Source organism: Martes martes (assembly GCF_963455335.1).
Source record: "Martes martes genome assembly, chromosome: 14".
Lineage (NCBI taxonomy): Eukaryota > Metazoa > Chordata > Mammalia > Carnivora > Mustelidae > Martes > Martes martes.
Window position 1 is genome coordinate 87,611,257 of NC_137902.1, and position 23,973 is coordinate 87,635,229.

General features: G+C 55.9%; 1 pseudogene across 1 annotated transcript in view; it reads right to left on the reverse strand.

Moving 5' to 3' along the window:
- LOC308355048 (spermatogenesis-associated protein 31E1-like) overlaps nt 1–23,973 on the reverse strand; it is a 45,073-nt pseudogene that overhangs the window by 13,336 nt on the left and 7,764 nt on the right. The window contains exons 3-5 of the transcript in view: nt 14,470–14,530; nt 13,068–14,217; nt 10,083–12,566 (exon numbers count right to left, since the gene is read on the reverse strand). The product of the transcript in view is annotated as a spermatogenesis-associated protein 31E1-like (transcript). The remainder of the gene's footprint in view (nt 1–10,082; nt 12,567–13,067; nt 14,218–14,469; nt 14,531–23,973) is intronic.

Consider the following 23,973-nt stretch of genomic DNA (forward strand, 5'->3'; position numbering starts at 1 on the left):
GAGAACCATGTCAAAGGTGAAAGACGATTCCAGGAGAAGTAAGCATCTCTAGGACGGTCATGCAAAATGCAGTTGAAATAGGGTTTATGCAGATTTTCTGTTTTGGTTCTGGGAGCAGCAGGAACTTTATTTAGACTCCTATCACTAGTTGCACGTGGTGATTGACCTCTGGGCCATCTCCTGGCCCATATCCTCCTGCTTGGGTCTGGCAAAGATATCGAGGAACTCCCGGTAGCAAATTGACCATGTGTGTATGATTTGAAGGTCTGCCAGCAGCAATGCTGTCTTTCACAGATCACGGGGCCCTGTGGTTTGGGCATCTTTGAGCTTATGCTCTCTGCTGGAAGGGAGGGGCACGCTTTCAGTTTTGGGTGACATTGTGTCTTCCCGAGTGCGGGTCCTGAGACCTCAACTAAATGCTCTCCTTGTTTTTACAGGTGGTGCCTCAGGGCTCAGAGGACATGGCCTCATGGGCAGCATCCAAAGGGTCTGGCCTCTGTCTCTTCAGTGCAGATTCAAGTGCAACATGTACAGGAGTGTGACCCCTGCCGTCTCCCTGGTGGATGTACATCACAGTAGTAAGTTGTCTTGGTTTGGAACCTTCCGCCTGAGTTGAGGTTCAGGCCTTGACTTGGGTGTCTTTTTTGCTGGCTTCTGTCTTTCTTCCAGAGGGAAAGATGCCCTCTTATTGTTGATTAAATTGGAGATGTACCCTTAACCAGAATATCTAGAGTTTGCTGCTTGGGGAAAATTACTTGGTGGCACATATGGAGAAGGTTCTGCAGGTCCCTGCCCCATACAAAACATCTTAACTCCAGGTTGCGTCTGTTAGCAGAATCCTGAGTTACTGCAGGGTTATCTTATAAATAGAAATTCTCTCCAAAATAGTGTTTTCTGCCAACACATTCTTTTTAGGGCCAGTAAACTAAAGAATATTGGGCATCTTTACAAATGGATCTCTGAGTGGACGTGCTTTTTTTTTTTTTTTTTTTTTTGTAAGGGGAGGTTGGAAAGAGAGAGGTAGACACTGGGTAGGCTCTACATGTTTTGCAGAGCATGACACAGGGCTCGATCTCACAACACTGAGATCATCACCTCAGCCAAAATCAAGAGTCAGTAAGAAGGTCACTCACATAGAGTAGAGAAGACATGAGGAGGTAGAGTGTATGCCCATTTCCTGTAGGAATTCCATATCACTGAAGAATCAGGGTAGATGAGTGAGAACATGTTTCTAATATGAAGATTCTAGGAGAAGTAAGCATCGCTAAGATGGTCATGTGAAATGCAGTTGTAATAGGGTTTCTGCAAGTCTTCTCTTTGGTTTTGGGAGCAGCAGGAAGTTTATTTAGTCTCTTGTCACTAGTTGCCAGTGGTGGTTGACGTCTGGGTCACGTTTTGTCCTACACGCTCCTCCTTTCGTCTGGCATAGACATCATGGAACTCCTGGTAGCCAGATTTGGAAGTGGAGGGACTGAGGGAGAGAGAGACCCTTAAGCAGGCTCCACATGCTGTGCAGAGCATGACACATGTCACGGGCTCGATCTGACAACCCTGAGATCAGGACCTGAGCCAAAATCAAGAGTTGGTCCCTTAACTAAAAGAACCCTACAGGCATTCCTGGATGTGCTTTGTGTTTATGGAAGGCAGTGTACATACCCCGTCCTGTTCTATAATCTTCTAAATTAAGGACTATTTCCATATCGGCAGTGGTCTTACACCTTCTCAGGCCAAGAGATAAGTAACTATGTTTGGTGGTAGAGAAAAGCAGTTGGCTACCATATCCTCTCAGAGGGGGAGGTAGCGCTCACTGCCTGACTCTGAACAGCCCAGTTTTATTCCTGTCCTGATACACACAGTTCTTCCAAAACAGCACCTCTGTAAAAGATAAAATTAATTTGCAAGCCCCTGGGTGACACAGTTGGTTAAGCATCTGCCTTTGACTAAGGTCAGGATCCCTGGATCCTGGGGGATCAGGCCCTGCATTGGGTACCCTTCTCAGTGGGAGGCCTGCTTCCTCTCCCTCTTCCCCCCAGCTGACTCCCAACTATTCTTGATCCCTCTCTAGCTCTCTTGATCTCAAAAAAGTAAAGGAATACAAGTATTTCTAAGTAAGAAATTAATTTGTAAGTCGTTTCTAATTTATGAGGATAATATTAGTAGAATTAAGGACACATGAGAGGTAGATCCCAAACCATGTGTTTGATGAATCTTGTGGCCATTCATCCTTGCGATCTACATACATCGATAGGTCAGTGTTTTTGTGAACGGACGTCGAGCACCTCGTGCTCTGAGATTCTGAGTTCACCCTCCAGTTGATGTTCTCATGGATCCCAGGCAGTGTTTCTTCCTGGGATCCCACTTCCTACCAATAGACAGTACCCGTGTCAGTTGTGAGAGCTCGTAAAGGAAAAGTCCCCCGTTCTTACTCGGCACAGTGTGCACGGTTGTGAGACCCCCCCCCCCACGCCTGTTCGGGGATCCTGGCCTTTGTGCAAGTACTGATGGATCGGAGCAGATGTGCTTGATTTCTAGCGATTGGTTACTGGAATAGCGCATTGTGCATCCCTCAGCACGGGACCCAGTTGTATGTGTTTGCAGCGTCTGAGTTTGTATCTCAGTGTCACCCTAAGAAATTCCTTGGGAGGTCTTTGCCCAGTGATTTTCGGATGGGAGTGTCCGGGGAAGGGTTTCCCCGCGTTGCGCTGGGATCAGGGATTCCTCGGCGTGAGGGTGTCGTTGCTGGCTAAGGAAGAAGGGATACCTGAGCCCATCCCTTTCCTCATCACCCCGGGAGGATTTTCTTGTGTGGGAATCCTCCCAGGGCCTTCCCGTGTTGGCTCCGTGAGGAATGGGATTCCCACATGGATCTCACCGGCATTCAGCCGCAGCGATGACACAGGGGGTCCCGGGAGGTGCCTGCGCCTTCGCTCCCGTGGGAGGGATGACGTGCACTCTGAGATGGTAGCGGGAGCTCAGGCCTGAGCCCCAGTTGAAGCTTCTCCCACCAGGCTACAGCGCTCGTGGTTCTCCCCATATGAGTTCTGTGGTGTTGGGAAGGGGCCCACTTCTGGCAGAAGGCTCTGCCTCCGTGACGGGAGACACGGCGTCTCCCCTGCGTGGTCTCTGTGGTGGTGAGAAAGGTGGGCGCTCTGGGTCCAGGCGGGAGCCCAGTGATGACAGACCCAGGTTCCTCTGCTCTGAGTTGTCGGGTGTCTCCAAACGTGAGAGCCGTATCGAACGTCTCTCCCACGTTGACCGCATCTGTCGGGGTTCCCGCCGGTGTGGATCCTCGGATGCTGGCTCAGGGTGTGTCTGGACTAAATGCTTTCCCCCGAAGGTGGCATTCAACCAGTTTCTGTCTGCGGGAACGTGCCCATGGCCTCGAAGGGATGCGTGTTGCTGCGAGCTCTCGTGCAGCAGTCCCACCACATGGCTTCTACCCCGTGGGAGGTGCTGGGCGTGAATGTGAGCAGAGCTCTCCGAAGGAAGGGTCTCCCACCTTCGTTCGCTCCCTAAAGGGCCTCTCCGGTGGTCTTGCTGTTTACCGAGGTGAGCACTGCCCTGCAATTGTTTGCCCCATGCGTGTCATGTCTCCTTTCCTCGGAAGGGTGAGTTCTCTCGTGTCTCCCGAGGGGAGAGCCCCGAGTCAAGGCTCTCCCACCCTGGGGAGAGGTGTGTGGTGCGATCCAGGATGAACGAGCCCTGATGTCCTTGGCACCGGGGACACGTGGCCGAAGGCTCTTCCACATTGTCAGTAAATACAAGGTGTGTCTTCCCCGGACGCAACACACATGGAGTGAGGTAAGGGACGTGAGACATCTCCCTCCTGGGCCCCAGCATTGGCCGGGTTCCTGGGCAGTGTGAACCCTCTGCTCATGGCCAGAGCAGGAGGGGCTGTGGAAGGATTGCTCCCTCATGTCCCTCCCTTCCCGCCTCAACGTACGCATTGCAGCCCCTCCCTTCAGGAACGGTCTCTGCATCTACCTCTGCAAGCTGCTTGTAGTCGGGTGCCGTGTGCCTTTCCCGAATTCAGATAGATCTCTCTACATGGTAGCCTCACACCCACGTCAACTGCTGCTTCAATTTTAGATGTTTCCGTTTCAAAGACTATATACCTGTGAGTCATGTTGAAGGCAGTGACTTTTCCAGACACTCGGGCGGTGGCTCGCCTTGAGGCCCATTTCAGCCGAGAAATGAAACTCTTCCGATTTCTGGTGGGACAGCCCGTATGCTCGGGGTCTTGGAAGACAGGAGAGTGTGGGGAATGCTTAGCGTAGCCCATGTCCAGCTGTGGTGTGGAAGGCCAGGGTTCATGACCCTGAAGCCTCCCGTTGACTTGCAGAGAAGCAGACCTTTGAGATGCCCCCGTGCGGGTATCCCTTTATCCTTTCTGATAGGGAAAGTATCGCCGTGAGCTCCTGGGTCTTCTACAGACAGAATGAGTCACGGAACACTAGGCGAAAAAGTCCTGAAGGGCTGTATGGGGACTACCAGAACAGAACGAAAGAAGGAAAGACGGGGAGGGAGGAAGGAATACAAAGAACAAAAAGGTACTGCAGGGGAGGAAGGGAGGGAGGGAGGTCGGGTGGGCGGGCGGCCTTGAAAAAGGGAGAAGAGAACCTGGTAGAGAGGCACTAGGGGAAAGAAGAATTTTGAAAGTTGTGAGACAAATTTTGATGTATTTGAGTTTATCTATTTTACATTATGTTGTCTGTGCTTTTAGTGTCCTGTCCAAGAAATCATGTGTTAAAGCTTTTGTCCTGTTTTTCTTCCCTAAGAATTTTTATAGCCCTAGGTCTTATGCTGAGGACTTTGATTCATTTTGAGTTAATTTTTGTATACGGTATAAGGTGAAGGTCCATTTTTATTCCTTTGCATACTATTATCCAATTTTCCTAGACTTGGTTGTTGGAAACCTGTCCTTTTCCTGTTGAGTAATCCTGGCACCCATGTTGAAAATTATTTGTGGATCACATTGCAAAGCATTAACATCTTAAATATATCAAGTTTTCCAAAACATGAACAAGGTATTGCCTTCCAGTTATAAGTGTATTCTTTCATTTCTTTCAGCAGCATTTCATAGTTTTCAGTGTACAACTCTACTACTTCTTGGTTAGGATTATTCCAATGTATTTTATTCTTTTTGATGCTGTTATACATGAAATTGTTTTCTTAGTTTCCTTTTTAAATTATTCATTGCTGGGGTATTGAATTGCAGCAGATTTCTGTATGTTGATTTTGATCAACTATCATTAATTAGTTCTAAAAGTGTTGTTGTATTCCTGGAATCTTTAGGGTTTACTACATATAAGATCATGTCATCTGCAAACAGAGATAATTTTATTTATTTCTTTCCAGTTTGGATTCCCTTTCAAGCCTAATGGTGCTGGCTTGTACTTCCAGTATTAGGTTTAGTAGAAGTGACAAAATCTGGCATCCCTGAATCGTTCATGATCTTAGAGGGAAAGCTTGTAAACTTTCCCTGTGGGGTATGATGCTCACTGTGGGTTTTTCCTATATGGCTCTTATTATGTTGACATAGTTTCTTCTATTCCTAGTCTGTTGAGTGCTTTTATCATGAAAACGTGCTGAATGTGGTCAAGTGCTTTTTCGGCATCACTTGAGATGATCATGTGACTTACCTTCCTTTCATAATATGACCTATGACACTGATTTTTTCTTGTATATTGACACATTCTTGCATTCCAGGAATTAATCCCACTTGGTAAAGGTGCACAATCCTTTTCATATGCTACCAAATTCAGTTTGCGAGTATTTTGTTGACCATTCTTGCACTGGTCTTAATCAGAGATGTTGGCTGGTAGTTGTTTTTTCTTGAAGTTTTTTTTTTTTTTCATAATCTCCAGGATTATGGATTAATGCAGGCCTCATTGAATGAGTCAGGGAGTTCTCTCTCCTCTTTATTTTTCTGGAAATGTTTAAGAGGATTGGTTTTGGCTCTTCTTTAAATATTTGGTTGATATGTTTTGTTTGTTTGTTATGTTTTCGTTCGTTTGTTTTTGGGGGGTGGTCCATTTTGAATGAAGGAAGGATGGTCTTTCGATGCTTATGGGAAGGAGGGTCAGAATTTTCTGCCTTCCTTTCCATGTGAAGCAGGGCTGTGAGTGGCTAAGCTGTACCTTCCTCCTCCAGATGTCCCTGACTTCTTCTGATGTGGAATCTTGGCTCTCTCTGCTGTCCTTTAAGCTCCTGAGCATTGGTGAAATCTTGTCATGGGGTCTTTCTTTTAGTCGGAGTTTGTGGGGCTTCTGAGCCCATCCGTCCGAACCCTCCGCGTGCTGACAGGGTAGTTGAAGTCATGAGACAGATGAAGGATTGACTTAAGACAGTCACTCAGCACCCTAGTCTCGATGTTTCTTTCTTGGCGTTTCCCCTGAGAATTCCTACTTGGTGTTTCCATGACTCAGTAGTCCTCTTTGGTAGGAAAGCCGAGGAGTATGTGTAGATAAAACCTCCCGTCAGTAAGTGGATTCCTCCCAGCACGTGCCCTAGTGTGGGGGACGTTATTCCAGAAACCTCCCACCCTCAGTCTCAGGGGCACACCTCTCCAGGGATGACCCTCGGCCAAGAAACTTTCCAGACCTCAACCTCTGTTTTTCTTTCTTTCCATAAAAAACAGCCTGATTAACCCTCACACACAGGGTCATGGCATGGATTTATTGAGGTCCTGCTTATGAAAAATTCACGTTTAGTGTCCTGGAAACAGTCACCTCTCAGCACAAGTGAGCCCTTTTCTTCAGATGTCTGTCTGTGTGGTTCAAGCCAGCAAAGAGGCTGATGGGGGGGTCCTCTTCCAGGCTCCATGCCGACCCTGGCTGTTCGACAGATCCGTTTGGATGAAGAAACGAAGGAGAGAACCTGACTTAAAAGATTGCCACAAAAGGGTGGTTCCGTTTCAGAAAGGGACTTCTCCAGATGGAAAAGCCTTTACAACTCATGGTAACTCAAAAGTTCGCGGCCTCGCTGGCCTCTCGGGCTCTGTGGGAAAGAATAGGGGGGATGTTTTGAAAGACAGTCACCATTTCTAGGACTTTTCAAATCCCACATCACAGTTTTCCCTGTGATTGCAAAGTCGGCGTCGCTTACGTGTATCGTCCTTCTCTGTAGCTGCTCGACTGCAGGTCTCTGCCTGTCTGCGTAAGCCTCAGGTGTGAGGCTTCCATCACTCATTCGCTGTCTTGCTTTCTTAGCATTTACATGAGTGAGATAAATCTTTGCTTTTATTCATTTGTAGAAAATATTATGTGTTTTATTGACACTTCTGAAATGTTTGTAGGAAAGGTTTGTGATAAAACATGGGGGAAGATCCACTCTCCTAGATGAGGGAGAACTTTCTTCTAAAGCTTTGTCTAATGTCTGTGAAATAATCCAGAAGAGAGGTGGCAACAAGCAACCTTGCTTTACAAAGCAGACAACAGCAACAAACGTTCCTGTTCTTCATCAGTTACATGGATTGACTCATGGGAAGGTGGGAGGGGCTGGTGGTGGTTAGAGGAGGGGTTAGAGGAGTGGTTGGAGGAGGGGTTAGAGGCGGGGCTATTGGGCGTGGTTAGGGGAGTGGTTAGAAGGGGGTTAGGGGAGAGGTTAGAGGAGGGGTTAGGGGAGGGGTTCGGGGAGGAGTTCGGGGAGGGTCTCGAGGAGGGGTTAGGGTGGTGAGCGAGGTGCTCTAAGCCAAGGTCCTGACTCAGGGCTTCATGGGGAGGAAACCGTCCACAAGCACAGAACATCACCATCATTACCATTTTGTGAATCCTTCCGTAACGTATTTTCTCCTCTCTTGCGTACTTTGAAAGTTAGTTCAGAAATCTCAGGAGCACCCGGCTGACTCAGCCGATTAAGGCACCGACTCTCGGTTTCAACTCAGGTCATGACCTCAGGTCCTGAGTTCCGGCGGCCTGGGCTCACCGCTCAGTGGGGAGTCTGCTTGTCCTTCTCCCTCTCTTCTTTGCTCCTCCCCCTCTGCCTCTCCCCACCAATAGATAGAGTCTAAAAAACAAAATTTTTAGTTAATGTAAATTCCACAAGATTTTAGAAACCGATGGTCTTCCGTTACATAAGTGGCCAAACACCATCAGAAATGGATTGCGAGGATGTGTAGCAAAGCTCCTCCAACACAGGGGGGACGCGTGGTCCGTAGTGTTGTGCGCACAAGCTTCTGGAGGAGATCCTCCTCATAGGAGTCGGCAGTGCGGGATGCCTGCCCTCAGGGCGCCCTCCCCACTCCCCCGTTCGCACCGGGGCGTTCATGGCCCCTGCCATGGTGTTCCTCACAGCCCAACAGCAACAGCTGCCGGGCGTCTCTCAGTACAGGATGGGCTTGGTCTCCGGGTGTTTCTGAGAAGGCCTTGCCGTCTACAACGTGGATGAGAATAAGTAATGGTAACATGATAAGCAGAAACCTAAACCCTGCCCCTGTGAGTCTCTGACAGAGATCTCTGTGTAGGGTCGTGCTGAGGGGTCTCTGTGGAGTCTGTGTGGGGGTCTCCGTCAGAGGTCTCTGGGTAGGGTCTCTGTGTGGGTCTCCGTCAGAGCCTCGGAAGACAATGTTGGGCTGGGAGCGGGACACGCGTGGTGGGCCGTCCTAGACTCCACCCTCCTTCTGGACACGTCCCTTCCAGCCGGGGTGGGAGAAGCCCCATCTGAGGGCCTCCTGCCCCTCCGGGCTCTGGGTAACCAAGACTGGGAGCCAGGTCAGTCCCTTGGCCTCTGAGTCCCCACCAGTCCCCTGGGAGCCGTCCTTGGGCCACACGTGTACAAAAAGGTCACAGACCACAAGTCTGTCCGGGGCCCCCAGTCCTACAAGCTTACCAAATTGTGCAGAAGTTAACTTCTCTGCCTGAAGGCCTTGCTGCCTCTGGGCACCTGGCCATCTGTGTGGGAGCTCAGGTGGCTTCTGTGCAACCCCCACCCCACTCCCTCCAACCCCTACCCCTGGGATTGGCAGCTGGAGTGGGGCGCAGACCCTGCAGGGACAGTCCTAGGGCCTCTAACTCTCCTCTCTGGGCCCTTGGGTGGCAGTGGGGCACCAAAGGTTTTCAGTCGTCACACCAGGCATGGGCACACCCTGTCACTTGGCCTCCTTCCTGGCCTCCCACCCTAAGCGCAGGGACCCCCCCCACCCACAGCCACACCCCCTCCATCCCCCAGAAGGGGAAGGGGGTGCTGGTGAGCAGGCTCCTTCAGTGCCCTGGGGCTGGGCACGCTTGTCCCTGGGGGTCTCTGTGGCACCCCCCATACACCCTCAGCGCCGGGAGCGAGTTTGTCCCTTGCTGCTCCGAGTGTGAGAAGAGGGGAACACGGAGCTAAGATGGGATTCCCTGGGGTGAGAAGGCTCCTGGGGTGGCCATCCTCTATTCCCTGCAGGAGACTTGGCGGGGGGGCCGGATTTCTCACCTCTGACCTCAGGGCCAGCCTTGTGTCTCCCAACTGCAGGCCCCACTCTCACCTAGGATTCTGTCTTCCTGAAGCCTGAGCGGGATTTCTGCCTCAGCAAACCCTCCCTAAAGCCACACAAGACCCAGGTGGAGGGAAAGTAGGAGAGGATGGGCAGAGCGAGGTCCCGGTCTGGGTCTTGTTCACCTTGTCGCAGAAACAGGAGGAGAGGGAGGAAGGGGGCGGGCGTGGACCCCAAGATAACCCGTTGTCCAAGGTCCCATTCGTTCTGGAAGCCATAGCACGTCCTCGGGGAGAGCGGGCCCTCATCCTTCCCTCCCACCGCAGCAGGGCACACACAGAGGCCAGCACCACTCGTGAGGGGGGAAAACACACACACACAAACACATTTACTTTGGGGAAGCAAAGTAATTGTGGCACAGAAGAGCCATTAGTCCATAGAAGATGTGCTAATGTGAGGAAAAAAAAGTTTTTCCCTGCACTGTTTGCGTTTTCTCTTGGAGGAAAGTTGTCCTCCCGGGAAAGGCGTGGGAAGAACCCAGTGGCTGGCCAGGCGTGATGTGTCTTTGAAGGAGGCAGTGCCTGGGGCAGTGGGGCTGCAGGGTGCGGCCTGAAGGGCCCGGCACCGGGCACCCGTACTGGCAGGGTCTGCTTGGGCACTCTGGCACCCTGGTGGGGAAGGGCCACCCGATCCACTCGGTCTTGTTGGCATAGTTGTGGCCCCTGGGGGTGCCCTGTGGACTGGCTGTCTCCCTCATCACTCTCCTCTGCTCTTGGTAGGAGAGGACCCTGTGGTAGCAGACACTGGGGTCTGCCGAAGCCTGGAGATCCTTTTTGCACCAGCTGACCTCCGGGACCCTGAGTCCCTGGTGAGGCACCATTTCCTCCTCCAGGACCCGCGCCACAGCCGTCACGACCACCTGAGCCTCGGCAGAAGCTCTGTCCGTGGCTGACCTGCCCATGACTTGTCCCCGGCCCTGGGATGACAGAGGCTTGCCCTTCTGAAGGGAATCTTCCAGGCCTTTGCCTCCACTGGGAAGGAACCACTGGAGCAGGTGCGTCATCCTTCCCCCGAGGTGGTTCTCCAGGGGCGCCTCCTCCTTCTTCAGCAGGTTCTCACAGGCCTTGCTTCCCGAGGCCTCTGCTGACTTCTTGCTCTGGACGGGACGGCTCACCTCACTGCTCTGGAGGACCTTCATGTCTGACAATTCCTTGGCAGGCTCTCTCGAGGGGGACCTCCCGGAGCTCTCTCTCTCCTCGGAGGGGACACGTGACCTGCTCAGGCTCTTACATGGGTGCCGCAGTCCCAGGGGTCCCGGCTGCCTGTGGGGGCTCTGGCCACGGGATCTTTGGCCATGCAGCACCTGGGAAGTAGATGTGTCTTCACTGGACCCGCTCTGGGAGCCAGACAGACATCCCTGAGAAGCCAAGATGTCGGCAGCAAGGAACACGTTGGACTGACATTCTTGGAGGAGACTCTTAGTCGCACAGTCTTGGAGGAGGACCCCAGTCTCACAGTCTTGAAGGAGCACGGTGGGGGTGGCATCACGAGGCCGGTTCTCTGACTCCATCAACTTCCGGGGCTCCGATCCCTTGCGCCGTGCCTCAAGGCGTAGCTCTTCGGGGTCTCGGGCGACCAACTTTGTAGGCTGCAGGGGGCTGTCGCTTTTCCCTGAAGACCCTGATCGTCTCAGCTTGTCACAGAAGCCTTGGTTGTTGGCCAGCATACGGGGTCCTAAGGTGACTCCCCAGGCAGGGGCCTCCTTGACCTCCCCCGCCTCCCCGGGCTCTTCGGCACTCAAATCCTGGGGCTCTACGTTGAGCTCTAGCACGGTCACATCCCTTGAGGCCCGACCCCCGTTCGCCCTCCTTGGCTCCTTCGTGGCCGTTGCCGGACTTGGACTTGACTCCAAGGTGCTGTTCATAAGAGTCCTCGAGGCAGTCTCACCATGCCAGATTCTGCCCACAAAGCTGTATGTGAAGGTCCGAGAAGTTGGCCTGGTCCCCTGTCCAGCCGGAGGACCACCGCCAGGTGAGGTCCCTTCCAGAGCCTGCTGGATTTCCTCACACGTAGGCTGGGGAGCACCGAGGGGACCGCCCCAGGTGGGGTAAGACTCTTTCATCACCTCTCCTTGGTAGGGCTGAGGAGGATTTCCCACGAACTTGGTGCCCGTGCCAGCCTTGGATATGCAGGTGGCTGAGTGGGATGGGAAGGACTGGGAGAGGAGGAAGCCCTTCTTCAACTTGAAGAGGTTTATGGTCTTGAGAGCCTTGAGGGGGAGGCCCCACCGGTGCTTCACCCTGAGCCTTATGATGTGTGCTTCTAGCATCCGCTTAGCATATGGACTGAGGATGGAGAAATCGTGGGAGGGTTCCCAACACTTGGAACGTGCTGACTTTCCAGGTTTCCCATGAGGGCTTGGCTTACCGGGAAGGTCCCAGGCGTGGGCAGCGAGCCTGGGAGGATGAACATCGAAAGGCATCTGGCCCTCTCTGAACTGCTCCAACTTCCTGAAATGGGCTCTCAGGTCGTTCTCTGGACGCTTCTCGTCTGTGCTGCTTGTGGAGGGCTTCAGGTCTGTGTCTGACTCCTCACGATTTCTTCCTGGAGCCTTCCCTGGAGCGCTCGTTGTGCCCCTGTGTGGGTCTTTCTGGATCCACCCTGCACTGGACCTTGAATCCTTGCCCAGTCTTTTTCCTGGGTACCTGGACCCAGTCTTCTGTGTGGCCTGGCAGCTTCCATCTGTAGACTCAGACTCGGGCGTGGGACTGTGCCAGCTGTGTGCCTGGGGCACCTTCTGGAACTCTTGGTGAGGCTGTATCTTCAGGGATAGCTGGATCCTACAGGGCGGGCCCCTTCCTTGCTTCATGAGCCTCTCCCAAAGGTGCCAATCCGGTTGCTCCCAGAGCTCAGAGTCGATCAATTCTCCAGGAAGGACAGAGCCTGACCCATGGCCCTCGGGGGCCTGGCCACCCTGCTGAAGGTCGCGAGGACCTGGGCTAAAGACTTTCTGAGATCGTTTCACCACAGGGGGTACCTTGCCGCTTTCTAGTTGCTTCTCCAGAAAGCGACCTTCCAGGTTTTGAACAGCAGTTGACACGTAAGACGGTGTCTTCTGGGCTACAGGGCAAGACACCTTGCAGCTCCCCATCTCGGGTGGCAGAGAAGGGGGTCCCACTGGGACAGAGGGTGCAAGGCATGCCTGGGTCTGGGGCTGAGTTAGAGGTGGGAGCTGGGGCTGATCCAGAGGGAGGGGCTGAGGCTGAGTCAGAGGGAGGTGCTTGGGCTGAGTCAGAGGCAGGGGCTGGGGCAGGGGCTGATCCAGAGGGAGGGGCTGGGGCTGAGTCAGAGGGAGGTGCTTGGGCTGGGTCAGAGGCAGGGGCTGGGGCAGGGGCTGATCCAGAGGGAGGGGCTGGGGCTGAGTCAGAGGGAGGTGCTTGGGCTGGGTCAGAGGCAGGGGCTGGGGTAGGGGCTGATCCAGAGGGAGGGGCTGGGGCTGAGTCAGAGGGAGGTGCTTGGGCTGGGTCAGAGGCAGGGGCTGATCCAGAGGGAGGGGCTCGGGCTGAGTCAGAGGCAGGGCCTGGGGCTGGGGCTGAGCCAGAGGCAGGGGCAGGGACTGGGACAATCTCTGGGTCAAGGATTTGGGCCAGACCGAAGGGTCATGTAAGTCCTGGGTCAGGGAGAGGCGTGGAGCCACGTTGCCCTGCATCTGGAGTGGCAAGGCATGAGAGCGCTCATGGAATATGACAGAGGGAACTCCAGTGGGGGATCGGTCACCCTGACAGTGGCCACCAGGGACTCACTGTGCAGAAAGGGGAGACCCCAGAAGAGCTGGCTGCTTTTCTGCTCCAAATTGTCCCTTGGAATCTTGGGATGTGGGGGCTTCTCAGGACCGAGCAGCTGTTTTGCTTTGCCCCTCATGCTCCAGAAGGATGGGCAGCCCATGGTGTCCTGCCCGTCACCTGGAGACTTGAACGCTCTCCCGAAAAAAGTCAGCTGGTATTTTGACCTTTCTTTCTTTTCCTTCTCCCTCCAGAACTTCAGCTCTTTTCTCCTGGCAACGAGTATCTCCAGAAGCTTCTGGACGTCCGGGTTGGTGGAAGGGGGGATCCTCGTCTCCTTCTGTCTGCGTGCGGCGTCTCCCCAGAACAAGGCCTCTGGTGGGTCATGGGACAGAGGCGCTTGATGGGACTCCAGGCGTGTGGAGGTGGACAGGTTCCAGGCATTGGCCGCCGCCCGCCACCAGGACAGGGCCGAAATGGGGCTGCGAGAGCGGCCCAGGCCCGAGACGGCTGGGACAGGAGACGCTGACCTGTCAGCGGACCAAGGCGTGTGCGGAGCCGAGCTCTGTGGGATGGGGCACGGCGGGGGTGTCCTTGAGTCACACTGAGGGAGAGTCAAAGGAGAGTCCGGACGCTCTGGGGCCAAGGAGGCTGTCAGAGGCCCAGGGGAGGCCTCCGAAGGAGGGAGACATGGCGGGGAAGGGGGAAGAGCAAGGGGCTGGTGTGAAAAGCCATCCGGGGGGAGGAAAGGCTCTGCCAGCCAGGAAGTACTCAGGGAGGAGCGTGGACAAACAAATGGAGGAGGTCATGGGTCCTGCTGGCAGGGTGGAGGCCAGAGGCCGAGGGGACCCTGTCAGTGGAGTTAGGGCAGGTGATGGGGCCACAGCGGGAGCAGTATCTTCCACAGGCTCCCTGCATGGCTGACGGGCTCCAGCTGGCACCACTCGGCGCACCTGCGCAGGGGCTGCTTGACGTAACAATTGGTGAAAGCCCCCCTGGTCAGAGAGCCTCTCCAGGTGGCTGTGGGAGACAGGAGGCGTGAGCGGCCGCTGTAGCAGTTGGGGCCGCGAGCCGTCTCCACAGCCCTCCACGCCCCACACCCACATCACAATGCTCCTGCTGTCCGTCAGCCCGGGACTTTGGTCACAGTCTGTCCCCACGGCTCCTCCCAGCCCCACTCCGAACAGCCCCAGAGGCTGTTCCCTGCAGCCCAGGGGTCCCACCATAGACTCGGGGGTGCCCACCCAGGGGAGAAGGGGGCAGATTCTTTACCTTTCCAGAAGGGAGAACAGGTCCTGAACGTCTTGCAGGTTCTTTAGAAATTCTCTGAAGCCTGGAAACAGGAGACCGGGTCACAGCAGAAGGCGGGGTCCAGGGATCTTACGGGAGGCTGGGCCCAATGTCCCCTTAGGGGAGACCTTTGGGGGATTGGACTCGGGAGCCCCAAACAGCACTGTCCAAGGCCACATGCCCGCACGGTGATGACAGGATTCATGATGGGGATGGCTTTGTCTTTTCCAAAGGGCTTCCCCGTTCATGACCTTGCTGGGGGAGGAAGCCTCCAGAGGAATCTGAGCACAGTTGAACAGTTGAACAGCTTGTCCACAGTGGGAGTGGGAGGTCCCGCCCCCAGTCCAGGCCCTGGGGCCCCTGCTGAGCCATACTGGTTTCCAGCCCCTCAGGGCTTCCTTCTGGCGCAGAATCTGGGAAGCCTCCGGTTTCGCTCTCCCTCCTCGGAGCCCCCAACCCCCACCCAGGGCTCTGTTTCCTGAGGGATGGGCTCGGGCTCTGGTGTCCTGGAGACAGTGGGGCTGGGCCTTCAGAGCGGGGGGCACTGTGTAACTGGGGCACGCGGGGGTGAGTGGCAGATGCTCACCTTTCAGGGTGTGATTTTTCTGACCTCTGTTGCTCCTTCCCCATGGCTCCGGTTGGTACTGAGATAGAAGAGAACACGGGGAGGCTCGGACCCCCACCCCAGCAGCAGGTGACCCAGTGCTCAGGGGTGCCCACCCAGGGGAGAAGGGGGCAGATTCTTTACCTTTCCAGAAGGGAGAACAGGTCCTGAACGTCTTGCAGGTTCTTTAGAAATTCTCTGAAGCCTGGAAACAGGAGACCGGGTCACAGCAGAAGGCGGGGTCCAGGGATCTTACGGGAGGCTGGGCCCAATGTCCCCTTAGGGGAGACCTTTGGGGGATTGGACTCGGGAGCCCCAAACAGCACTGTCCAAGGCCACATGCCCGCACGGTGATGACAGGATTCATGATGGGGATGGCTTTGTCTTTTCCAAAGGGCTTCCCCGTTCATGACCTTGCTGGGGGAGGAAGCCTCCAGAGGAATCTGAGCACAGTTGAACAGTTGAACAGCTTGTCCACAGTGGGAGTGGGAGGTCCCGCCCCCAGTCCAGGCCCTGGGGCCCCTGCTGAGCCATACTGGTTTCCAGCCCCTCAGGGCTTCCTTCTGGCGCAGAATCTGGGAAGCCTCCGGTTTCGCTCTCCCTCCTCGGAGCCCCCAACCCCCACCCAGGGCTCTGTTTCCTGAGGGATGGGCTCGGGCTCTGGTGTCCTGGAGACAGTGGGGCTGGGCCTTCAGAGCGGGGGGCACTGTGTAACTGGGGCACGCGGGGGTGAGTGGCAGATGCTCACCTTTCAGGGTGTGATTTTTCTGACCTCTGTTGCTCCTTCCCCATGGCTCCGGTTGGTACTGAGATAGAAGAGAACACGGGGAGGCTCGGACCCCCACCCCAGCAGCAGGTGACCCAGTGCTCAGGGGTGCCCACCCAGGGGAGAAGGGGGCAGATTCTTTACCTTTCCAGAAGGGAGAACAGGCCCTGAACGTCTTGCAGGTTCTTTAGAAATTCTCTGAAGCCTGGAAACAGGAGACCGGGTCACAGCAGAAGGCGGGGTCCAGGCATCTTACGGGAGGCTGGGCCCAATGTCCCCTTAGGGGAGACCTTTGGGGGATTGGACTCGGGAGCCCCAAACAGCACTGTCCAAGGCCACATGCCCGCACGGTGATGACAGGATTCATGATGGGGATGGCTTTGTCTTTTCCAAAGGGCTTCCCCGTTCATGACCTTGCTGGGGGAGGAAGCCTCCAGAGGAATCTGAGCACAGTTGAACAGTTGAACAGCTTGTCCACAGTGGGAGTGGGAGGTCCCGCCCCCAGTCCAGGCCCTGGGGCCCCTGCTGAGCCATACTGGTTTCCAGCCCCTCAGGGCTTCCTTCTGGCGCAGAATCTGGGAAGCCTCCGGTTTCGCTCTCCCTCCTCGGAGCCCCCAACCCCCACCCAGGGCTCTGTTTCCTGAGGGATGGGCTCGGGCTCTGGTGTCCTGGAGACAGTGGGGCTGGGCCTTCAGAGCGGGGGGCACTGTGTAACTGGGGCACGCGGGGGTGAGTGGCAGATGCTCACCTTTCAGGGTGTGATTTTTCTGACCTCTGTTGCTCCTTCCCCATGGCTCCGGTTGGTACTGAGATAGAAGAGAACACGGGGAGGCTCGGACCCCCACCCCAGCAGCAGGTGACCCAGTGCTCAGGGGTGCCCACCCAGGGGAGAAGGGGGCAGATTCTTTACCTTTCCAGAAGGGAGAACAGGTCCTGAACGTCTTGCAGGTTCTTTAGAAATTCTCTGAAGCCTGGAAACAGGAGACCGGGTCACAGCAGAAGGCGGGGTCCAGGGATCTTACGGGAGGCTGGGCCCAATGTCCCCTTAGGGGAGACCTTTGGGGGATTGGACTCGGGAGCCCCAAACAGCACTGTCCAAGGCCACATGCCCGCACGCTGATGACAGGATTCATGATGGGGATGGCTTTGTCTTTTCCAAAGGGCTTCCCCGTTCATGACCTTGCTGGGGGAGGAAGCCTCCAGAGGAATCTGAGCACAGTTGAACAGTTGAACAGCTTGTCCACAGTGGGAGTGGGAGGTCCCGCCCCCAGTCCAGGCCCTGGGGCCCCTGCTGAGCCATACTGGTTTCCAGCCCCTCAGGGCTTCCTTCTGGCGCAGAATCTGGGAAGCCTCCGGTTTCGCTCTCCCTCCTCGGAGCCCCCAACCCCCACCCAGGGCTCTGTTTCCTGAGGGATGGGCTCGGGCTCTGGTGTCCTGGAGACAGTGGGGCTGGGCCTTCAGAGCGGGGGGCACTGTGTAACTGGGGCACGCGGGGGTGAGTGGCAGATGCTCACCTTTCAGGGTGTGATTTTTCTGACCTCTGTTGCTCCTTCCTCATGGCTCCGGTTGGTACTGAGATAGAAGAGAACACGGGGAGGCTCGGACCCCCACCCCAGCAGCAGGTGACCCAGTGCTCAGGGGTGCCCACCCAGGGGAGAAGGGGGCAGATTCTTTACCTTTCCAGAAGGGAGAACAGGCCCTGAACGTCTTGCAGGTTCTTTAGAAATTCTCTGAAGCCTGGAAACAGGAGACCGGGTCACAGCAGAAGGCGGGGTCCAGGCATCTTACGGGAGGCTGGGCCCAATGTCCCCTTAGGGGAGACCTTTGGGGGATTGGACTCGGGAGCCCCAAACAGCACTGTCCAAGGCCACATGCCCGCACGGTGATGACAGGATTCATGATGGGGATGGCTTTGTCTTTTCCAAAGGGCTTCCCCGTTCATGACCTTGCTGGGGGAGGAAGCCTCCAGAGGAATCTGAGCACAGTTGAACAGTTGAACAGCTTGTCCACAGTGGGAGTGGGAGGTCCCGCCCCCAGTCCAGGCCCTGGGGCCCCTGCTGAGCCATACTGGTTTCCAGCCCCTCAGGGCTTCCTTCTGGCGCAGAATCTGGGAAGCCTCCGGTTTCGCTCTCCCTCCTCGGAGCCCCCAACCCCCACCCAGGGCTCTGTTTCCTGAGGGATGGGCTCGGGCTCTGGTGTCCTGGAGACAGTGGGGCTGGGCCTTCAGAGCGGGGGGCACTGTGTAACTGGGGCACGCGGGGGTGAGTGGCAGATGCTCACCTTTCAGGGTGTGATTTTTCTGACCTCTGTTGCTCCTTCCCCATGGCTCCGGTTGGTACTGAGATAGAAGAGAACACGGGGAGGCTCGGACCCCCACCCCAGCAGCAGGTGACCCAGTGCTCAGGGGTGCCCACCCAGGGGAGAAGGGGGCAGATTCTTTACCTTTCCAGAAGGGAGAACAGGTCCTGAACGTCTTGCAGGTTCTTTAGAAATTCTCTGAAGCCTGGAAACAGGAGACCGGGTCACAGCAGAAGGCGGGGTCCAGGCATCTTACGGGAGGCTGGGCCCAATGTCCCCTTAGGGGAGACCTTTGGGGGATTGGACTCGGGAGCCCCAAACAGCACTGTCCAAGGCCACATGCCCGCACGGTGATGACAGGATTCATGATGGGGATGGCTTTGTCTTTTCCAAAGGGCTTCCCCGTTCATGACCTTGCTGGGGGAGGAAGCCTCCAGAGGAATCTGAGCACAGTTGAACAGTTGAACAGCTTGTCCACAGTGGGAGTGGGAGGTCCCGCCCCCAGTCCAGGCCCTGGGGCCCCTGCTGAGCCATACTGGTTTCCAGCCCCTCAGGGCTTCCTTCTGGCGCAGAATCTGGGAAGCCTCCGGTTTCGCTCTCCCTCCTCGGAGCCCCCAACCCCCACCCAGGGCTCTGTTTCCTGAGGGATGGGCTCGGGCTCTGGTGTCCTGGAGACAGTGGGGCTGGGCCTTCAGAGCGGGGGGCACTGTGTAACTGGGGCACGCGGGGGTGAGTGGCAGATGCTCACCTTTCAGGGTGTGATTTTTCTGACCTCTGTTGCTCCTTCCCCATGGCTCCGGTTGGTACTGAGATAGAAGAGAACACGGGGAGGCTCGGACCCCCACCCCAGCAGCAGGTGACCCAGTGCTCAGGGGTGCCCACCCAGGGGAGAAGGGGGCAGATTCTTTACCTTTCCAGAAGGGAGAACAGGCCCTGAACGTCTTGCAGGTTCTTTAGAAATTCTCTGAAGCCTGGAAACAGGAGACCGGGTCACAGCAGAAGGCGGGGTCCAGGCATCTTACGGGAGGCTGGGCCCAATGTCCCCTTAGGGGAGACCTTTGGGGGATTGGACTCGGGAGCCCCAAACAGCACTGTCCAAGGCCACATGCCCGCACGGTGATGACAGGATTCATGATGGGGATGGCTTTGTCTTTTCCAAAGGGCTTCCCCGTTCATGACCTTGCTGGGGGAGGAAGCCTCCAGAGGAATCTGAGCACAGTTGAACAGTTGAACAGCTTGTCCACAGTGGGAGTGGGAGGTCCCGCCCCCAGTCCAGGCCCTGGGGCCCCTGCTGAGCCATACTGGTTTCCAGCCCCTCAGGGCTTCCTTCTGGCGCAGAATCTGGGAAGCCTCCGGTTTCGCTCTCCCTCCTCGGAGCCCCCAACCCCCACCCAGGGCTCTGTTTCCTGAGGGATGGGCTCGGGCTCTGGTGTCCTGGAGACAGTGGGGCTGGGCCTTCAGAGCGGGGGGCACTGTGTAACTGGGGCACGCGGGGGTGAGTGGCAGATGCTCACCTTTCAGGGTGTGATTTTTCTGACCTCTGTTGCTCCTTCCCCATGGCTCCGGTTGGTACTGAGATAGAAGAGAACACGGGGAGGCTCGGACCCCCACCCCAGCAGCAGGTGACCCAGTGCTCAGGGGTGCCCACCCAGGGGAGAAGGGGGCAGATTCTTTACCTTTCCAGAAGGGAGAACAGGTCCTGAACGTCTTGCAGGTTCTTTAGAAATTCTCTGAAGCCTGGAAACAGGAGACCGGGTCACAGCAGAAGGCGGGGTCCAGGCATCTTACGGGAGGCTGGGCCCAATGTCCCCTTAGGGGAGACCTTTGGGGGATTGGACTCGGGAGCCCCAAACAGCACTGTCCAAGGCCACATGCCCGCACGGTGATGACAGGATTCATGATGGGGATGGCTTTGTCTTTTCCAAAGGGCTTCCCCGTTCATGACCTTGCTGGGGGAGGAAGCCTCCAGAGGAATCTGAGCACAGTTGAACAGTTGAACAGCTTGTCCACAGTGGGAGTGGGAGGTCCCGCCCCCAGTCCAGGCCCTGGGGCCCCTGCTGAGCCATACTGGTTTCCAGCCCCTCAGGGCTTCCTTCTGGCGCAGAATCTGGGAAGCCTCCGGTTTCGCTCTCCCTCCTCGGAGCCCCCAACCCCCACCCAGGGCTCTGTTTCCTGAGGGATGGGCTCGGGCTCTGGTGTCCTGGAGACAGTGGGGCTGGGCCTTCAGAGCGGGGGGCACTGTGTAACTGGGGCACGCGGGGGTGAGTGGCAGATGCTCACCTTTCAGGGTGTGATTTTTCTGACCTCTGTTGCTCCTTCCCCATGGCTCCGGTTGGTACTGAGATAGAAGAGAACACGGGGAGGCTCGGACCCCCACCCCAGCAGCAGGTGACCCAGTGCTCAGGGGTGCCCACCCAGGGGAGAAGGGGGCAGATTCTTTACCTTTCCAGAAGGGAGAACAGGTCCTGAACGTCTTGCAGGTTCTTTAGAAATTCTCTGAAGCCTGGAAACAGGAGACCGGGTCACAGCAGAAGGCGGGGTCCAGGCATCTTACGGGAGGCTGGGCCCAATGTCCCCTTAGGGGAGACCTTTGGGGGATTGGACTCGGGAGCCCCAAACAGCACTGTCCAAGGCCACATGCCCGCACGGTGATGACAGGATTCATGATGGGGATGGCTTTGTCTTTTCCAAAGGGCTTCCCCGTTCATGACCTTGCTGGGGGAGGAAGCCTCCAGAGGAATCTGAGCACAGTTGAACAGTTGAACAGCTTGTCCACAGTGGGAGTGGGAGGTCCCGCCCCCAGTCCAGGCCCTGGGGCCCCTGCTGAGCCATACTGGTTTCCAGCCCCTCAGGGCTTCCTTCTGGCGCAGAATCTGGGAAGCCTCCGGTTTCGCTCTCCCTCCTCGGAGCCCCCAACCCCCACCCAGGGCTCTGTTTCCTGAGGGATGGGCTCGGGCTCTGGTGTCCTGGAGACAGTGGGGCTGGGCCTTCAGAGCGGGGGGCACTGTGTAACTGGGGCACGCGGGGGTGAGTGGCAGATGCTCACCTTTCAGGGTGTGATTTTTCTGACCTCTGTTGCTCCTTCCCCATGGCTCCGGTTGGTACTGAGATAGAAGAGAACACGGGGAGGCTCGGACCCCCACCCCAGCAGCAGGTGACCCAGTGCTCAGGGGTGCCCACCCAGGGGAGAAGGGGGCAGATTCTTTACCTTTCCAGAAGGGAGAACAGGTCCTGAACGTCTTGCAGGTTCTTTAGAAATTCTCTGAAGCCTGGAAACAGGAGACCGGGTCACAGCAGAAGGCGGGGTCCAGGCATCTTACGGGAGGCTGGGCCCAATGTCCCCTTAGGGGAGACCTTTGGGGGATTGGACTCGGGAGCCCCAAACAGCACTGTCCAAGGCCACATGCCCGCACGGTGATGACAGGATTCATGATGGGGATGGCTTTGTCTTTTCCAAAGGGCTTCCCCGTTCATGACCTTGCTGGGGGAGGAAGCCTCCAGAGGAATCTGAGCACAGTTGAACAGTTGAACAGCTTGTCCACAGTGGGAGTGGGAGGTCCCGCCCCCAGTCCAGGCCCTGGGGCCCCTGCTGAGCCATACTGGTTTCCAGCCCCTCAGGGCTTCCTTCTGGCGCAGAATCTGGGAAGCCTCCGGTTTCGCTCTCCCTCCTCGGAGCCCCCAACCCCCACCCAGGGCTCTGTTTCCTGAGGGATGGGCTCGGGCTCTGGTGTCCTGGAGACAGTGGGGCTGGGCCTTCAGAGCGGGGGGCACTGTGTAACTGGGGCACGCGGGGGTGAGTGGCAGATGCTCACCTTTCAGGGTGTGATTTTTCTGACCTCTGTTGCTCCTTCCCCATGGCTCCGGTTGGTACTGAGATAGAAGAGAACACGGGGAGGCTCGGACCCCCACCCCAGCAGCAGGTGACCCAGTGCTCAGGGGCCTGACCTCCGCTAGAGAGGCAGCTCTTAACCTCTGGTCCTCGGCCACTGGCCACTGCTTGGGACGCTGTCCTGGGCCCCTCCACCACACCTGGACTCCGGCCCAAGATCTTCGGGGAGAAATCCTCGAGTCCCTCTAACCCTTGCCTGGTCTGGCTTTTCCTGGATGAATGGTGGTCTACTCTCTCCTGAGAATACCCGTTCTAGTCTTTCCTACTTCAGGAGTCTCCCCAGTGACTCGGAAAAGTGGAAAGAATAATAGAAAAGATGATAGGATTACACTCTGCTCGGTCTGGGCCGAGGGTTCCTTACCTTCCTGCTCTTCCTGTGTCTCTTGCCTGGTGGTGAGGATGGATCAGGCTGGAAATAGGAAAATAAGAAGGCGACGAGCCCCAGTCCACATATAAAGGCAAGGATGCCATTAACTGCCAAGATAGTGGGACTGGGGCTCAGCCAACCATCAGTAAGGAATTCCTGAGGGAAGAGATAGTTCTCCATCTCTTCCCTCGGAAAAGAGTTAGTGTCCAATCGCACTGCTGCCCTCAGGTAACCGAGCCCTGAGAGTCAGTGACCGATCGCACTGCTGCCCTCAGGCAACTGAGCCCTGGGTGTGTATGTGCAGACACAAGCCCCACGCCCACATCACAGAGCTGTGGTCTGGTCACAAAGGGCCCTTGAGGACAGGTAAGGGACGCAGGTAGCCGGACCACATCCCCTCTCCACCGCCAGCCCTGGAGCTCTGTCACCCCTCCACCCTCCCAGGCCTGACACTCCTACCCGCTCACCGTGCTAGAGACAGACCCTTCGTCAATTTGCCTTTCATCCTGCGTGGAGCTCAGAGAATACCTGTTCCCCTTGAGCTCTCCAGTTGTGCTCCATCAGTTTCATAGCTTTTAAAAATCTGGAGTTGTCCTTGAAATTTTGGTTAATCCCAGGAACTTTTGTCCTCTGTCTGCAGCTCCAGTCTCCCCACATCATATGTTCTTGCCTTGCATCACCCTAGTGCAAAAGAAACTCAAATTTCTTTTGTGCTTCTTTAGCCATGTGCATTTTGAAAACATCTTAAGATGTTTTGTTTCAATTAACCTTCACTAACTTCAGCTAAAGGGACTTAGAAAATTAATGATTATTCAAAATTTACAAAGCTAAGTGCAGGGGCCTGGAATTAGTTGCGGGCCCCGGATGTAGGGGCGGGCCAGGCCGGATGGAGACGGCCAATCAGTGGGGCACGCATATATTTGCTGTGGTGGGCTGAAGTCCCATTGGTTGCCTGTGTGTGGGCCGGGCTCGGCCACCTCTATACAGGTCAGTTTGTGAGGCTGGGTGGGGAGGGTAGGGGGAGGAGGAGGAGGAGGAGGAGGAGCTACTCAGGGAGAGCCACTAGTCAGGGAGAGCCGTTAGTCAGGGAGAGCCGTCAGGATAGCCGTGGTAGGGTAGTCCTCGGAGCGTCGTCATGGTCGGCGGGAGCATCGTGGTCTTCGTCCCGTTCGTCATTGTAAGGGCTTACTTCAGCAGAGGGAGCCATATTGTTGCAGTGAACTTAGGTTGACCCTGCCCCTCCCAGAGGAACTTCCTTGCAAAGCCTAGATACAAGGGCGGGTCAGGCCAGGTGAAGACATCCAATCAGAGGGGCACGCATATGTCTACTGGGGTAAATTGAAATTCGATTGGGGGCCCGTGTGTAACCTAGCAGTTTCTGTGTGTGTGTGGCAGATCTAGCATGACTGTGCAGTTTTCTCTGTGTACTGCAATCTCATTGGCTACCTGTGTCTAGCCCGGCTAAAAGTGCCTCTATAAAAGTTGGTTTGCGAGGCTAGTAGAGGCAGTCTCGCAGTCTCGCCGGAGCAGTAAGAGCTGTCAGCAGGAGCTGTAAGAGTCGT